Source organism: Brienomyrus brachyistius, chromosome 16 (genome assembly GCF_023856365.1).
Source record: "Brienomyrus brachyistius isolate T26 chromosome 16, BBRACH_0.4, whole genome shotgun sequence".
Taxonomy (NCBI): Eukaryota; Metazoa; Chordata; class Actinopteri; order Osteoglossiformes; family Mormyridae; genus Brienomyrus; species Brienomyrus brachyistius.
The window spans coordinates 26,875,218-26,893,372 of NC_064548.1; the positions used below are offsets into that span (position 1 = coordinate 26,875,218).

At 38.0% G+C, this 18,155-nt stretch overlaps 1 long non-coding RNA gene across 1 annotated transcript in view; it reads right to left on the reverse strand.

The window, feature by feature from the left end:
* LOC125709588 (uncharacterized) overlaps positions 1-9,068 on the reverse strand; it is a 42,509-nt gene extending 33,441 nt beyond the window's left edge. The window contains exon 1 of the long non-coding RNA XR_007382756.1: positions 8,835-9,068. This is a non-coding gene — a long non-coding RNA (uncharacterized LOC125709588). The remainder of the gene's footprint in view (positions 1-8,834) is intronic.
* Positions 9,069-18,155: the final 9,087 nt, after the last annotated feature.

Sequence of the window (18,155 nt, forward strand, 5' to 3'; positions counted from 1 at the left end):
CCCAGCTGGGGGGCTACGAGAGGCTCATTAACCCCTAAACAGGCCTTGGCACAAACCTCAACGCATGCCTCTAATTATGCCATTGTGTCCTGTAACACTGTGCGAGCGGCAGAGGCTGCTTCCGGAATGTTTCCAACATGCCTCTAATTGAAAACCAGATTGAACCCTTTTGTGATAATTAGCTTAAGAGGACCGCCCACTTGAATACATTACAACCTCATGATAAGAGGAGGGAGTGTCATGAGGTTCCCCAGGAAAACACAAAGGGTTTAATTTAGGTAACCTGCAAATTAAGTTCAATTAACAGAAAATGTTTTAGTTAACCCATCAGATGGTTTTATTTTCTTTGCATATTTATTATGCAAAGTGGTCACACCCAGTGGAGCTTGCTAGTATTATATTAAACAAATTAAATAAACAGGGACTGATTAATACAATTCTAAACAGAGACAATTCATCAGCCAACTGAATATACCTTGTGGTGTACATTCTTTGTGAACTGGGTATAACTCAGTATCGTTTGCTTAGTTTTAATTACTCTTTCATTTATGTTTGTAATCTTTCATGATCATTAAAAGTATACATGACTTTACTGAGTAACACTTATTCCGTTAAGGCTGTAATATTTCTATGAAAATTAACCTCAGTGTGAATATGAATATGAAGACAGACAAAACCTTTTTTTCTTCTTTTTGCTATCACTGAGAATGACTCACTCAGAAAATCTGGGAAGGTTTTGTAGAATTCTTCTCAGGGAGTCCCACTGGAAACAGTGTTTCACTCAACTTTCTACCCTAAGGCCATCAGTCAGCATACTTTCTATTCATTCATTAACTTATTGATTTCTGCCATTCAAAGGGTAAGCGTTGCAGTTACAGTTACAAAACATTCTGAGTACTAAAGATTACATTTTTAGCTTGGGAAATTGCATACTCATACATGCAAACACATATACATATACAGATGCACATTAGATATTTATGCAATATGATACTTAAAGCCTTAGCATTTATAAGCTGTTGGGCAGGCAGCTGCTACAGAAACAGAACTTTAAGAGGAAACACTGACCAGTAACTATCTGATGGAGACCTTGCGTGTTGCCCCATTAAGGCTATTTAAAGGAATTAAAGGGGAACTAATAAAATGTTAGAAAAGCTTAATTCCTTTGATTCCTTAAAGCATTTGTTTTCAGAATATATTAACCCTAAGTTATAACAGTACAGTAATGATTGAAAGTTCTGTAAAGATTTCTGTTTATAATTTTGTACAGATAAAGGTAGATAACATAGGAGTGGTTGAAAATACGATTTTGCCATCTTAGCAATATTTTATCTACATGAAAATATGAATGTAACACATTGAAAAGATAGTTGTAGTAAAATAAATCATCAGTTGCTCCTGGATTATTCCATGGGAGAAAAATGAAAACGTCTTTCAGACAGTATACATCTTTGAATTATTGCTCTATATGCAAAATTTCCTGTCACAGTGCTCGTTTCCATGGTGAGAGCAGTAAATATCTGATAGCACAGCACTGTGACATTCACTAAATCATATATTACAAGTGCAATGTGATACGCCTCATTGCCACAGTTTTCGCCAAACCTGAACTTATTTTGAAGATTGTAGCCAACAACATGAAATAAAATATGAAAATCAATAAACCCAGCAAATCACAATTATAGGCTCTATCAAAATAGTTGTGAAAGGAAAAAAATGCAACAAAATATCTTTGACGGGATCAGCCACCGTTAATAAATAAAGGTTAAGAATGCGACTGACCTCCTACCTCTGCCACCATCAAAATCTGTTTGGGGGGGGGGGGGGATGGTAGGGCCTTCCTTACCTCTCCTCATATATTTCTATCAATTACAATCATTTTAATGTCTAGTGGTACTTTTCAAAACCAGGATATAAGTCTCTGCAGCACAAATCTCCCTGTACCCTCTTATTTGGGGGGCTTTTCCTCCTTGTTTTAGGATGTTGGGCAAGAAGTAGGAGGTATAGACTGGGGGGGGGGATTTAGGATGACAGTGATAAGGGGCTGTGTTGTGACAGATGTTGAACTTCAATATGGAGGAATGAATAGATGATGAGCAGTAATTAGATCTACATCGTAATCAATGCTGTTATCGTGGAGGCCTGGGGGCTACGTGGGTGATGGGGGGTGGGGGCTATGGGGGCAGCAGGTGGTCTATACGCTGGAAGACAGGAAAACACACAAACGAAGACAGAGTGACAGTTTGCACGCAGTAAGGGGTGCTGGCACCAGCGGTGGGGAAAGAGGTCAAGCACACTAATCTCCAAGCACCTGAAAGCAGCCTCCATTTGTGAGTGTTATAATAAAACACAAGCAGACTTTCTTTACTCATTAACTCCAACGGAAGGTACAAGTGTTGCTTCATGATATTTTCTTCACTGACGTAGTGTGCTTAATGCTGTAACAGGATATTGTCTAACTTAAATGTAACTTAACCTGATCTTTTCCAGTCTAAATTAATCCAGTCTCTATATCTGCTTTCAATACTGCTTATTGTGTGTCACATTCAAAGAGGAAGTGATCACATGTTTATAAAAAGGCACCTTTAAAAGGCCAAACAAAACATCCTTACATTTATATAAGTACCAATATGTTTCACCCTCATGGTAAAATCATTCCCCCAGTTCATGATGGACGTTTAAATTAGCAAAGACTGTTTTAGGTGTGGGCAGTACAACGTCTCTTCAGATCTTTGATTAAAACAAGGCCTGGTTAGCAAACTCCTGAACTAGATGCATAACCAGCTTGGGGGGGGGCATTATGGTGCATTGTCTTTCTGAGCCTGGGACTCCACCTCCGGCTGTGTGTTTCGCAGCTTCAGCCTGCTGGTTAATTGACCTGTTTATGATCTGGCCTGTCATTAACATATGTTTATCACGGTGTGTGTGTGTGTGTGTGTTGGGGCAGCCCATGCAGAACAGGTGACCCCAAAGATTTAACATGATCACAGATAAACAGCAGACAAGATCAATCAATCATTTAATCAACAATTTGTCTGTCCGTAAATCTGTCCATCCATCCATCCATCCATCCATCCATCCATCCATCCATCCATCCATCCATCTATCTGTCTGTCTGTCTGTCTGTCTGTCTGTCTGCCTGTCTGACTTTCTTTAGCTTGACATAGGTAAGACCCTAGATAAAAAAGGACCAAAAGGATAAATAAACTGCAATTCTGGGAAAGAATATGGCGTAGATGTATTACTTTCATATTTGCTAAAGGGACTGGCTAATCCAGTCCATTTTGTTGAAGAGCGTTCACTACACAGTCAACATCATGGAAGGAAGTCATCAAATTTGCACAGAAAATGGCTTGAATACCTTTTAATCTCACCCATGAATATGAAATACATCATTGACTTCACTGACTTTACCTAATATTGAAAATCTAATTTAAATACGATAAAGACATAACCCTCTCTTGTCATTCATATCCTGAGATGAATAATGTCACATGAATTTGACCTCTAGGAAAACAGTAATTATTACGAGTGAATAGTACTTATATGTCTAAGCGTGCGCTGCAAGGGAAATAAGGATCCTCACACGCACACACACACACACACACACACACACACACACACACACACACACACACACACACACACACACCACATGCAGGTTTGTAATTATGTCTTTGTGGGGGGGTCTCCATTCATTTATAGGGAGAAAACTCTAATCCCAACATGACAACTGGAACCCCTACCCAGCCCTAACCTTAACCTTAGACTTTTGGAATTTTTAGTTTTTTAACTGCATTCACTGATCTTTGTGGGGATCTGAAAAATGGTCCCCACAATGTTAATATAACAGGCTTTTATCACATTGTCGGGGGCATTTGGTTCCCACATTGTAATATAAACCTAATCCACACACACACACACACACACACACACACACACACACACACACACACACACACACATACATACACAGTTCAACAAATGGATTCATGTTTGGATATGAAGGAAAACAAGCAAGAGGTATATCTCATAACAATCACTAGCTAATTTCCGTGTAACTTGCCTAACTACCCCATGCAATCTTTGAAGGAACCGGCCAGTATATTATGGGAATGAGGAGAGTGACACACTGTGTTCAGGGGGAGGGAGTGCACTTTCCTTTAACGTCTTTCTTTGTCTGTTGGCTCTTCTGTGGCAACAAAAGCAATATAAACAGGAGCCAACGGCAAGCCTCAGTATCCCTTCTCTTCCATGTTAAAAGTACTGCAGAAGTCGAAAGGCAAGTGGCCTCTGAAAAATGGGAGTATTTCTACATAACAGAGTGATGGGGGGGCTGTGAGGGCAAACAGCCTCCCCCAAGAACTGACAGATTTCTAGGAACTCTTTTCTCCGCTCTTTTTTTCTATCTTTTTTTCTTTCTTTTTTACAGTATACGTGATGGAAATACCGCAAAAAAATACCATAACTCCGCTTTGAAGTCTACTGTAGCTCGTGGACAAAAAAAATTACGTATTAGGGAAACATATTAGAGAAAAAATGTGCTTTTATTATTAGTATTGTTGATATGATTCAGAGAAAAACTTTAGTGGAATACAAGTGGCTGCCTTGTCACACAGAATGCAGACGTGTATGTATGAGAGGAGATGGACAGTGCTCTCATAATGCATACTGAAATGATGTGGATAAGTAATGGTTCACTCATTCTTTACCTGCTGATTTTCCAAAGATTATACTTTGGTGATCTCTGTCAAACTGGCATATGTGTACATCATGTATTAGCATGGAATGATAAAGGGAGGTTTCATGTGTTATCATTTTGGGAAGCATATAAAAGAATTGATAAATTACTTTTAAAAAATGAGAAATCAATTTTCAGTGTTATAATTTTCAGTCTCCTTTCTAATTTGACAAGATAATTTCAAATGTTCTCAATTAAAACATCACTTTTAAATAGCTAAGCCAGCAAAGGACAATTATAAAGGACAAGCAAGGCGAATGGACAGGCTACGAACCCCAACTAATGACTTCATCTTAAGCAGAAAGTAATCTTATAAATAAAGGAGAGTCTCCTCAAAAGTTATGGAGGGGAGAAATGCTTACATTATTATTGCAGTAAAATAAAACACTGTGTAAAAGAAATTCATGCTATACCAGTGAAGATTCATGCTTTCAAATAAACTTGGGGTTTGAATTTTTAATTAGTGAGCACTAATTACAGTCATCAGACAGCGGTTCTAAATACGTTCCACCCCGCAATGCACTAGACCCCAGCCTCGTCTATTTTTCCATTTCATTAATATTTGATGAAAATGGCCGGGGCTGCGTCAGCTGTGCATCACCAGACTGAAGCGAGCCCATATTATACATAGCTTTGCCTTTAAGCCATCTACATTAGCAATATGGTAGAATACAAAAAAGACTGTCAGCAAGCCAATGAATTGATTCTACTGCATTAGCAGGTCTGAAAACAGCTGGGTGTGAGCTGTAATTGAGGTGATACTAATATTGACAGCAGATACTAGCTGGGGGCTGATATCAATGTGGTGAAGATATTGTTGTTTACAGTAATTCTCCGTGACTCACTTAGAATTAAATGAATCTGTAGATGACCGTATTATATTAAAAGTGCAAAGAATTAAAATTCTGTAGCTTTAGTGACAAATAAATACTCAACTGTATGATGCAATTCTAAAAATCACCCAGTGTCTCATGCTGTCATTTTCATAAAAAGATTATGTCACTGGAGTAATATCACACAAACAAGCTGTATTTAAAAGTACAAGCAGATCTTCTAACATTACAGAAAACTAAGGACGGCCATGCAGGAAAAAGTGGCATGCAGAGAAATGAAAGAAAAACAAAATATAAAATGTTTTGTTCATTTCAAGAAGTGAAATATAACAACTGTTTTCTGTTGTTGCGCTAAAGACTGAGCTCTGCATGGGTTCGCGGAAGTCACAGCTAAACAGCGTCAGGACTGACACGGTCTTCATAAGGAGGACCCCTGGGACTCACTCTGAAATAATATGGCATGTTGAGTTTGGCCCACCTGGCTCCCATTCATCGGATTCAACCCATTAAAAGTCACAACGTCAGTGTAAGTTAAGCTCAGGGTTAAATTAGAAAATGTCACCCACAATAATAATGCCATAAAACAAAAGAATAATGAACGTAGCCACATAATGTTACGTTTTTGAAATTGTATTTGACATTGTTCCATGACAACTGCCCACCGTTTTTAAGAGACCAAACAAATCTAGCCAATAGCATTACTGTTTAGAATAAATGTAGGTGGTGGTGGGAGAATCTGTTACTCCCAGAATTTTCCTGAAAAGAAATGCGGTTACTGAATGGGTCCATATTCACCCAGAGGTCTGCCTGGACTCTCAGTGTCTGCAGTGCGCACAGGGCCGCATTTACATAGCAGTGTTCTGAAATGCCACAGACAGAAGTGCACAGAGTCAGTCCCAAAGGCCCCTTGTCATTACCAAGGCAGCAAGGCAGCAAGGCAGGATAATCTGAGACATAAAAGGAATGTGTGGTCAGAGTGTGATAATTCCACTGTCCGCTGGGCAATGAATGTGGAGGACCCAGGAGGCTGAAACTTATTAATGACTAATTCAACCTTGTGGCTCCCAGCTGAGAGTCAAGCACCTGGGACTGACGGTCATGGTGAAGATTATCCTCTTCAGCATCGCGGCCACTGAGTCGCGGCTCTGATGCTTTCATTTTAGTTGTGTAACGCTAAATAAAAGGACGAAGCATTTTGCTTTTTGGTTAATCTCTGTTTTTCATGAGATCAAGAAAAAAGATTTTAAGCTTCTGCTTAGGTCGAGGGAAGGGAAAAAAAATATGACATGCTTTGTGTATTATTTGATTTTTTTTGCAGGAAAACATACACGCCCCCCCCCCCTCCCCATACACAAGTGTACACAACCGGCCACAAATAGGTTCACATGCATTATTCCATTGTCACTGCACAGAATGCATTCTTTTTGAGAGGCGTGAAATATTTATTTGGTATTATAATTTATTGTGATATGAAAAATATACAGAATAATACTTATTTTTCAATATCTTGGATTCAATAGCATTGCTTGTTGGACATTCCTTCCAGAATTTCAGAACTGATGGACAACTTCTGTGTTAATACTGTATCAGTCTGTACACAAGAAAGGAACTGAAGGTCCCATCCTCTGGTAATGTCTAATTAATTGGGACAGAAATAAGTAGAGTAGAAAGCACCTGTCATTTCTGACATCCAATTTCCTTGATTAGCATGAAACTTTAATATTCCTCTCAGAAATTCTGCTGCAAAATGGGGTCTTTCCATAGATATGTCCCTTTATAATATGAGGCATTTCAGGCGTTAAAATTCCTACCTGAATTAAACCAAAAGTTCAGGTTCTATAAAATTAAACATTATTTAATTTTTAACTATTTCTGACAAATGATTGTCCCTTTAAGCCAGGTGTTGTCAAAATGTACAGTATGTTGCAGTTATGCTGTTTTGCATAAACCTTCCACATCCTTCCAGCTGTATTTAAATTAACTTAACCAAAAAGAGTTTTAAGTAACATGATGAAATTCTCATAATTTTGTAAAACTGTAAAATGAAACAGAACCTAATATGATCACCAGAAAAAAAATCGTACAGTGTTGTACCTTTTTCATAGCCGAAGCACTGATGACATGCATCTTAACGAGAAAATTCAGAATAAATTTAAATATTCATTGAAATATTCATTATTTATTATGCAACACAATGTGATCATGTGCATTACCGTGCATGGCTGTTTTAACATGTCAAATGAGTTGAACGAAATATACGATTGAGCCACATATATCAACCATTTATATGGCCTTGTTGCTGATTGTAACATATATTGAATCAAGATTGCTGGGTCAGAAAATTGTAATAACTTCTGCTTCATTTTCTATGATTTCCAGCCAAAGGAACCATAAAATCAATTGATCAATTAACAATGTTTATTTATCGTTAAGCACAATAAGGAATGGTCGTCCAAGGGTTATCATCAATGCTCAAACCTTCCCATATGAGAACTGTTTAGTTAATACCACTCTGTATAATGTGGTCACTCTGTTAATTAGTAAATGAGTTGCTGATAGTGTAAATTTGTGAGTAGAACCATAATTGTTTTATTATCACCAACATATTAGCTATAGCAATAGCAACGCAAATGTAATACAATAGCAGATATTATGACTTTTTCCCAGTTCATATATACACATTGTCTCTCTCTATCTCTCTCTCTCTCTCCTGTCCCTCACACACTCACACACACACACACACACACACAACCAAGAGGCAACACTTTGGAATCTGCACATGACCCCAGATACATTTCTCTAGCCAAAGTGCAGAAACATGCAGTACATCAGATGAGAGTAGGCCAGGGGGACTGAAAGACCTACGAGGCAAAGCAGCAATTTAAAAAAAAAATAATAATAATAATAACAGGTCAACTACCTCGACATCAGACATCTTTTCCACCACCAGGAACCTGTCTTTGCAGACTGCATTATTCAGGTGCACGTAAAGAAAAAAACACACAGAAATTTATGTGCGCGATATGCTAGACGATCAGGATCTGTTCCCGTTTGAATTTGCCTGCCACCCGAAGCATTTTGCAAGTGGTAACTGATATAAATATTACAGCCTTGTGCTAATAAAGTCATCGCATGTCCTTCCTCACCTGAATGAACACATGTGGGCGCACACACATAGGCAGTTTGGCACGCAGACAAGCATGCATGCAAAAACCATCACACCGCTAAAGCAACGACACAGAATAGATGACCACACTTACTTCAAATGCCCCATGAAAGAACGGTCCCAGCTTTTTTGCTAAAGCCCTCAGTCCTCCATTTTCCTGGCTGAAAGAAACCCAGCCATTACCTTCTATCCACCACAGACTGTAGTTAATTATCATTCCAAAAAGTATTTCTTAATTCCTATATGAAAACACTGGGTGCTTTTCAATTTCTGCATCCTTGCTTAACACCTTCCAAGAGTGCTTGTTCTCTGCATCTGGTTGCCAAAGCACAATCAATATGGAAGGCAGCAGTGTTTTATGATTGGAGAAGTTGTTGTGTTTTTGGTGGTGAAATTCATTATTTAGTATCTGAACCCTCAGCTATTCACTATCATTTATTCATAAAGTCCCTTTTTGCCAGGAGGAAATGGATACAGCTTTAGAGACAGCGAGGGAGAGGGGGATGGGGGAGTGTGGGGGGGTATGGGGGAGATGGATTGATGAAATTGATCAGGTACCGTTCTAAAAACAAAGGCGAACGGGGGCATTTTTGTTGACAAGACTGACAGATAAAAAAAGGGGGGAAGCGTTGGGAGGAAGAGGAGGAGGCGAAGGCCTTGAAGATCACAAGCCTCTGCTGAGCGACTGAGGGGACTGTTTTGACAAGCAGGTGTGGGTTTGCTTGGAAGCATATTTTGAGCAGCCATTAAAAATTATGTTTGTTTGGCTTGGAAAAAACTAGGCTCTTTCTAAGCTGCAGTGTTAGGAGTAATAGAAATCAACAGCTCTCCCTTTTGAAAAGTTCACAGTTTTGTCTGTTCTCTTTACAAGTCTCTGTCAGATAGATAGAAAGACAGACAGACAGACAGATAGATAGATGTATTCACAACAAACATCACTTTTTTTCTTTTTATATTCAGTTAGATACATATACTAATGATGTAGATTACCTGGTTTTTAAAACTCAAACTGTTTTCTCTGTGCTTTTTGTGTTTATTCCAGACCAAAGTAATTTCTAAACTCTGTCACTTTTGAATTATTTAGTTCCAATTTAATGCAACAGTAGCTCAATAGATTGCTTAAATCTGTCTCAGTCAGTTTGCAGTATCCTTGGCTGTAAATGAACTACCTCTTCTAGAAATCATTTCCGTTGCCTTTAAATGTATTTTCTTAAAAGATAATCCTCTGAGTAATACATAGTTTTCTTTTACAGCTCTTTTATATCACGTTTTGTACAACTAAATAAGTATCTGAAGATATTGCCATATAGTATAAAACAGAATAAATAGAACATTAGAAGATGATTTCATAAAACATCATATTGATAACTTCAGTAAATCAATGTTTTATAAAGTTGACCATTTCAAACAATTTACATTGTGTTATGAAGCCAGCGTCTCTTTAGGAATTAGCAATTTGAGTTATCAATATTCTTATACGTATATACAAAAAATACACAATAATTAAGCTTAAGTCGCCTAATCTTTTGCCTTGCAGTTATTCCATACATTGTGCAAAAATGAATTTTTGTGGATTTCAGTACTCCTTTTACCAGTAAGCCAAAGCCCATATATACCATCAACGTTTCACATAACCCTTCATTCGTATTATTTCTGACATCAACACTGACACCTATTGGAAGACAGACAATTAATCACTTTTAAACTATATTCATTCATGTAAAACGTGGTAAAAAGTAACTAACCATACAAATTCTGTTACTACTGCTGTTACATAATTCTAAATGATACAATTATAACATAATTAATAGGTGTGTTCTTTCTTTTGCACTGTTGAATAAATATAATTCCGAACAACAAATGTTACATTCTTCCTTTATTCAATAAGCCAGCCTGTTGTAATGCACCAATTTTAATGCTTCAGAACCTGGAATCTAGACTGAATAACATCATAAACTCAACACAGTATATAATAATAATAACAATAATAATGTTATATATTTTTAATTAACTGAGATCCTACAAAAGTAGATCACACTCAAAAAATATATATATAATATTAGAGAAGTTGTTTATCTGAATAGAATAGGGGAATCGGTGTTACTTTGTGTATCAGAATGTGTAGCACTTATTAATAAGATCAAGTACTTACTTTTCCCCCTAATTCCACCACTGGTTAAGAAACCAAACAATAACCTCGCAAGAAGACCCTTTGGTTCTTAGCTTCATATAAAGGTCAATGGAAAGTAACATTTATACGATTTCCAAGTTACTAAAATGTTATTCTTATTTTGTACCCTCATTTGTTATACAGTTATGAGTAACATTCCTATACCACAATACCTAACACAGTGTCCTCCTGATCCCATCCTGTAGCCTATCCTTAGTTTTCCATGAATCCTTTTTTCGACAAGGTACAAAATTTCACTGGAATTCCCCTTTACAATGCTGACAACACATTGGTTATGGCAGCCTGCTTCCCAGTAGTAGCAATGCTGAATAATAATAAGCTGCAGTTGACAAGTGCCCCTATCTACTCCTTTTCCTATTTGTGTTCTGAGTACATAGCATGTAAAACAAATGCCACAACTTCTATATCTGGACTTCAGTCAGTTAGTATGGGACAGCACTTTGGCCATCCTATAATACCCATCACCTGTTTTTATGACACAGTCCGAGTTACAAACTTTGATTAATTCCTGCACATGGATGATGTAATCATTGTATAAATGCACTGATCTGTGGTTGCTTCACTCCGACAGGCCTGTAAAATGTATTTGTGTGTCCTACATACTTCCTCATGCTGTTGGGCTCAAGCACCAGCCTTGACTTCAACAGTAAAATTAAAGATCCTTATATTTAGACATGAACCAGGAAGTCAAACTAACCCACAAATAAATTCAAGAATCAAACAAATTCTGATTGCCATTCCAAGCGACTCAGATAAGAACAATTACATTTATAATTGCATATATATATATATATATATATATATATATTGCATTTCTCTTGGTAAAAAAGAGGAATGGAGATAGATGTCCCACAGAAAATATTATTAATTCAGGAGCTTTAAAAGGCACTTATATACCAGGTGGAAGCTACCGCCTTCTAATCAATACATTTTATTTACTACCTTTTCTTGCTGCCTGCATTGTATTTTAAAATAAATTGCAATAAGCAAATGAATTCCAAAAACTTTAAGAGCTTTAGGGCGTCATACTAAACTGTATCCATGAACAAAGTTATTCATTAAAACTACTTAATTAATTTGATTCTCATGACTTAAGCAATTTAAGCTTAAAAGGTTGTCTTTAAACAGGTATGTTTGACAAATGGCTCTGCAAAACATAAAAATGTATTGACCAAGGTACATTTGATTAGTGTACTAAAATGGGAATCTGCCAGTCTGCTTTTCACCTGGATGCATTTTGCAAATGTCCCGTGTATCAGCCATCTTGTCTTACATCACTGCTAAATCTTACCCCACTGGGGTCAGCTATAGGTGATTCATGTTTGCTGTCTTTTGAAATCGCTCAGTGCATTTGTAGACATCCCATTAAGAAAAAAAATCACTTAGGCGTTGATTCTCCCACATGCCAAATTCAAAGAAGTACAGAGCTGCACACATTTTCCACTTAAGAGTATTTTTCCATCCACTTAAATCTGCGGTTTGCATGCACTTTGGCTAGATGCCTTAGGCAAAGAAACAGCAAAATATTGGCGTGGTGCATGCAAATACAATACTGCAGTGTTGCAATAACAAATATAAACTCATCTAAGCTTGTGATAAACCGCCAAAAACTAGCAAAGGCCAAACTACAAGAAGCTATATTTTATGTACAATATTGTACTGTATGGAAGAACCAAGCAGGCCAAGGAATCGCGGCAAGGGCGAATGAAAACGACGATAGGCGGACTGACACAAAGTTGTTCTTTATGTTACTCCTTAAAAGTACCAGACAACAAGCAACTACACTAAAAATACAAACAGGGGTCATATACAACCGGATACACAGCATAACAAGTACCTACACTAAAAATTGCAAACGGGTCATACAAGATATAAACGGGGAAGATATAAACATACAAGATACACGCGCTCGCGAATCATGCTGGGACATGCAAGTGCCGCAACAATACAGTATTATATAGCGTATTTCAATTATACATAGTTCAGTAACTTAATTTGTACAATAACATGAAAAGCGTTTGAAACAACTGTACTGTATTTTGAAATAATCAATAAAATTTTGTAAATAGCGACACTGTCCGATCTATTACCTTGTATTCATGTAATACAGACACGTCAATTCAATGGTAATCTGCCTCAGACAGGAAAGAACGGTTAAAATGATCATTCGTTTAAGTGATCAATTTCAACCAGACAGACGTGATCATTATATGCGGATTCCATTGCATAATGTTAAAACGAGACCATTTTGTTATAACGAGCTGTGAGAGCATCTCGTTATGAGATATGGTTCTTGTTATAACGAGATACAAGATTATCTTGTCTTACACATTTAATTTTGGTCAGTTTGATAATGCAGACATTTCTGGCTAAATGGATTTGTACAATCAATCGCACGTCGGCTCTATCTCCCTTTCGGTGTGTTCGTGCACCAATGAAGCTGAACGGCAAAGCCGCCACTCGGTTCTCTGCTCCTCAGTCAGTGTGAGCGCAGTGACTCCGCCTGCTGTGACGTAGGCGCGCACCAGCCGCCGGCGCGAGAAACACCAAGCACGTTTCATGGCAACTTGCGTGTCCTCGCTTGGAAGATATTCAGATTGAACTCCAAAATGCCTCAAACGCTTAAAACACGATGTACAAACTAGGTGGAACAGTACGTTACGTATGTGTGTAGCAGCCTAAATATTTTTGGCATGCATTTTTAAGAGCTCGTATCTTATATCAGGCATCATGATCATATTGGCATCGGTGTAGCTCTAGTTTCTGGCGGGACAACCATGAAGTTGCTTCTGGGCCGCATGTTAATAGAACAGGCCGGATCTAAAGCGTTCGGTCTAAAGCGCAAGGCGCAATTAAGTGCTTTTAGGGGGAGGCCGACGCACGTCTTTGCGCAGGGGGAACGCGTGAGAAGACCGTGTACGACAACAGGATTCTAGCTAGCTCCTCTAGCTTAATTAGCATATTATTATTAATAATAATAATAATAATAATCCCCCCAGTATCCGCAGGTGACATGTTGCAAGACCAACCGCGCCGATAATGCCAAAATATCCGCGGATTTTCACGTAATTATACATGGTAAAGTTTAATTGATAAATTATGCACAGTATGACATTACCGACATTAAATACAATAATGAAACTATACATTCTATATTATTATACAGTACTGTACTATCGAATGACAGGAATTCTAACTTTTTAATCGAAATACAAGATTAGTGATATAGCAATGAAAAATATATGTATCAAGGGATGACGAAGCAATGAAAATAAAGCCTTTAGCACCCCACAAAGGACGAAGGAGCGATGAAAAACACTGTCGCCACATCTATATAAGTTAGGATGGCATTATCTTTACAGAGAAAAATATGTTACAAAATATCTTGTTGTGTGTAGTGAGTCCTCACCTTCTCACAGCCGGTCCTCGCTTGGAGAGTTTTGACACTTACGAAATTTTTCTGGAATTTTTAAACTTTTTCGGTTACAGAAACCGCGGGTACTGGGTCCAACTGTATCAATTAGCCAGTTTCATTTCTCATTACTGCCATAGGCTAATTCTGATGAATATTATGACTAGCTATTATGACTTTCTTAAAATATTTAAATTTACACGTTAGTGATTTTTAATCCTTTATATGTTTGCGCGTCATTGTGTGTTAAGCAGTGTTCGCGCGCTGTGCGAGCGCACGTGTAGGCGCTCGTTCCTTGATAACGCGCCCTTTAAATAACAGTGAAATATCGCACCATTGAAATCGGGCCAGGGCGGTGTCCCAAATCTCCATTTGTTCACTCACTCACTCACTCACTCACTCACTCACTCACTTCATACTGTATGTATGTATGTATGTTCGCTACATTTTACATTCACTAGGGGACGTTTCGGACACTCAGCGGATGTTACGCAGCTCTGTGCCGGATATTCGTAACTGATATCTCTGCTACATAAACAAGCATCAGAACATCCTCTCTGCCGTTAAACTATAATGTCAAAAAAGAACTTTTTTTCTTTACTGTATATTTTGTGTTAATGTTTGTATTTGTTGTTCATTATTATAATAAAAAACATGGAAACAAGCATTTCTATTATTAGGTAAGTACACGTTGTATCTGACATATGTCTTCACAACGTTGACATAAAATAAAACACATATAACTTTATTTACAGCATAATTATCTGTACTGCATCCATCTGCACAAGCATGAATGGGACCGCAGCTGTAAATATGGCATCTTATACTAATCGTAATACTGTAAGCCTATAAATTGTGAATTAACGCTACCAAAGTAAAGCAATAAAGTACATTAAAATAACTGTTTTTACAGCATTTGTATCACCATTTATAGCATTCACTGCCAACAAGTGATCTCTACTTCACGATGAGATGTCTGCATTTGCCAATAGGTAGTTTGGCCCACTCTTCCTGAACTCTCAAGCTGTCTCACGTGTGAAGCTTGGCGTCTCCACAGTGCAGTTTTCAGATCTTTCCATAGATGTTCAATAGGATTAACATCTGGGCTCATGGAGGGCCATTTAAGGATAGTCCAATGTTTTTTTTCTTAGCCATTCTTCAGTGCGTCTAGCTGCATGTTTTGGGTCATTATCCTGTTGGAGGACCCATGACTTGCGACTGGGGCTGAGCTTTCTGACACTGGGCAGTACTGTATGTTTCGCTCCAGGATGCTTTGGTAGTCTTGATACTTCAGTGGTCCCTGCACAGATTCACGGTTCCTGCATGCCAGGTGCAGCAAAACAAAACCAACCCCCCTCCATGATTCACAGTATGTACGCTGTTCTTTTCTTTAAAAGCTCCAGTTTTGTCTCATCAGTCCAAGAACATTCTCCCAGAAACTCTAGGGCTTCTCAACATGCATTTTGGGAAATTCCACTCTGGCTTTTTTACGTTTTTATGGTTTTCTGTCAATAGTGGAGCCCTCCTGGGTCTTCTTTCATGGAGCCCATTATTGTTAAAAATGTGATGGATGTTATGATCAGAAAGTGACGTATCTTAACCTTGGCGCTCAGCTTGAATAGTTTTGGATGGTCTCCTTGGCTCGTGGCTTCCTTTACCATCCACACTATCCTTCTGATCCACCTGGGCTTGCATTTCCTCTTATGTCCACATCCGGGGAGATTGGCTACATTCCCATGAACCTTATACTTTTTAACAATATTGGCAACTGTGATCAGAGGAAGATGAAGCTGCTTGGAGATGGTCTTATAGCCTTTGCCTTTAACATGGTTATCTATAATCTCCTTTCTGAGCAGCTCACTCCATTGCTGTCTCTGGTCCATGTTGAGTGTGACGTACACAATGATACCAAACAACACAGTAGCATGTTCTTTAAGTTTAAATATCCTGAATGGCTGATGAAAAGCTTGAAGGCACCTGTGATACTATTGAAGGTTAAACAGTTTTTTTCATCATCACTTAGTTTGAAACATGACTAAAATGCAAGGATGAATTGTCTCTTTAGGGTTACCAACAAATCTGTCCATACTATTTTAGCATATCTTATTATGTAAAATAAACAGCAAATCATTTATTTTTACAATTTAATTGGTTTACTCGATTACATACTAAAGGCATGCAGGTATACATTAGACAATTGCTTTTAATTCAATCACTTTTCAGGATAAATGAAGCATTGTTTCAATGAGATGTAAAGGTACCAACCAATTTGCCCACATCTATAGAACTTTATGTCCTACTATGACCAAGCTTTTCCCCTGCACTCCTAAACAGGATGGTGTGGTGGCTGTACTTTACTGACCATATCACACAACATTCTCTCTTTTTTATGAAGAACTACACAGTTGGGAATTCATGAATAATTCATGACCAGCAGAACAGAGGGCTGGACAGTGAGAAAAATAGCATGTGCAATACAACAGTACATTTGTGATCCGCTTCTGATAATTAGCTACTAAAATAAAGATATTTACAGTGGAGCCACCAAACCTGATTCTTTTTTCCCCACACGTGGCAACCTGCTACAAGTCTTTAAAGTGTTTTTGCAAGGTACTTTTTCAGTAATGTCAAATTTATCTGAAAATAAAAAAGTAATCTTTTATGGAAATAAGTGACTGGGTGCTCGCCCCTGTAAACCATGTTCTTAGGTTTTAGGTTAGTCATGTTTCAGTCTACAAGTTTATACCTCTGATTCCCACCACCTCTCACAAGTGAAATACCAGATAAGGCTTCAATAAAACTGACAGTGACAAGATGAGCTATGCTTTTTTATCGCTGTACATATATAAATGTAATTATTTTGTATCTAATCGACCAATGCCGCAAGACCTCTAGAATGATTTTAAAAGTAATTATTATATTATAATAGAATATGATTTACTTTTCATACTCCGTGGGATTTCACCGAGGTTCACTGCAGCACACAGGTCCTGCCTCCCAGGCTAGCAGCTCGAGTCTGTCCATAGGATTAACAGGCAAGCACCTCAATGGGCCATAAAGCTCTGAATATCCTGTGAAGCAGGCCGTCCTTTTGCACATGGACTGGATAAGAGGGGGAGCCCAGGGTTTGGTCGCCTTTGTCCTAGCCACCTGATCATCCGGATGCACGCCCCCCCCCCCACACACACACACACTTATTATTTTCCAGCCAGATGCCTGTTGATGGGTGTTAACATAATTAAAGGAAGGACTTTCACTGGAAAGCCTGAGTGTGCTGAGCCATAAAGAAGGGCTCCTTGATAACCTCATGGTTAACATGTGAAGGATACACAGGAATACCCACAATGTACTGTGCAATTCCCTCTGAGACTGATTAGCCCAAGCCTGTCACTAACAGTAGAAATAATTATAGGGACTTGGAGGTGCTGGTTATTCCAGGCGCCAAGTTCAGAGGGTTATGGTGAATGTGTGATATGTCTGAGATAGATAGATAGATAGATAGATAAATAAATAAATATATAAATAAATCTGAGAAAATAGTTACTTGTCAATTCTGGTAATGCAGTCTTACAGCGCTTCACTCACCTCCTTGGAGAGCTGTAATTTCAGAGAGGATAAATTCAAGGATATTAAGGACCGTAAAAAGCCATTTATTCAGTTCCAGTCCAGTAATTCTTTTTCTGTATAAGCCATATCCTTGTATATAATTTCTGTTAGCAACAATTTTATATCAGTCACATTACAAAAGTGCTTCTAACAAGTATAAACACATAAATAAATTTCAAATTTTGGATAATTTAAATGCAGAAAAT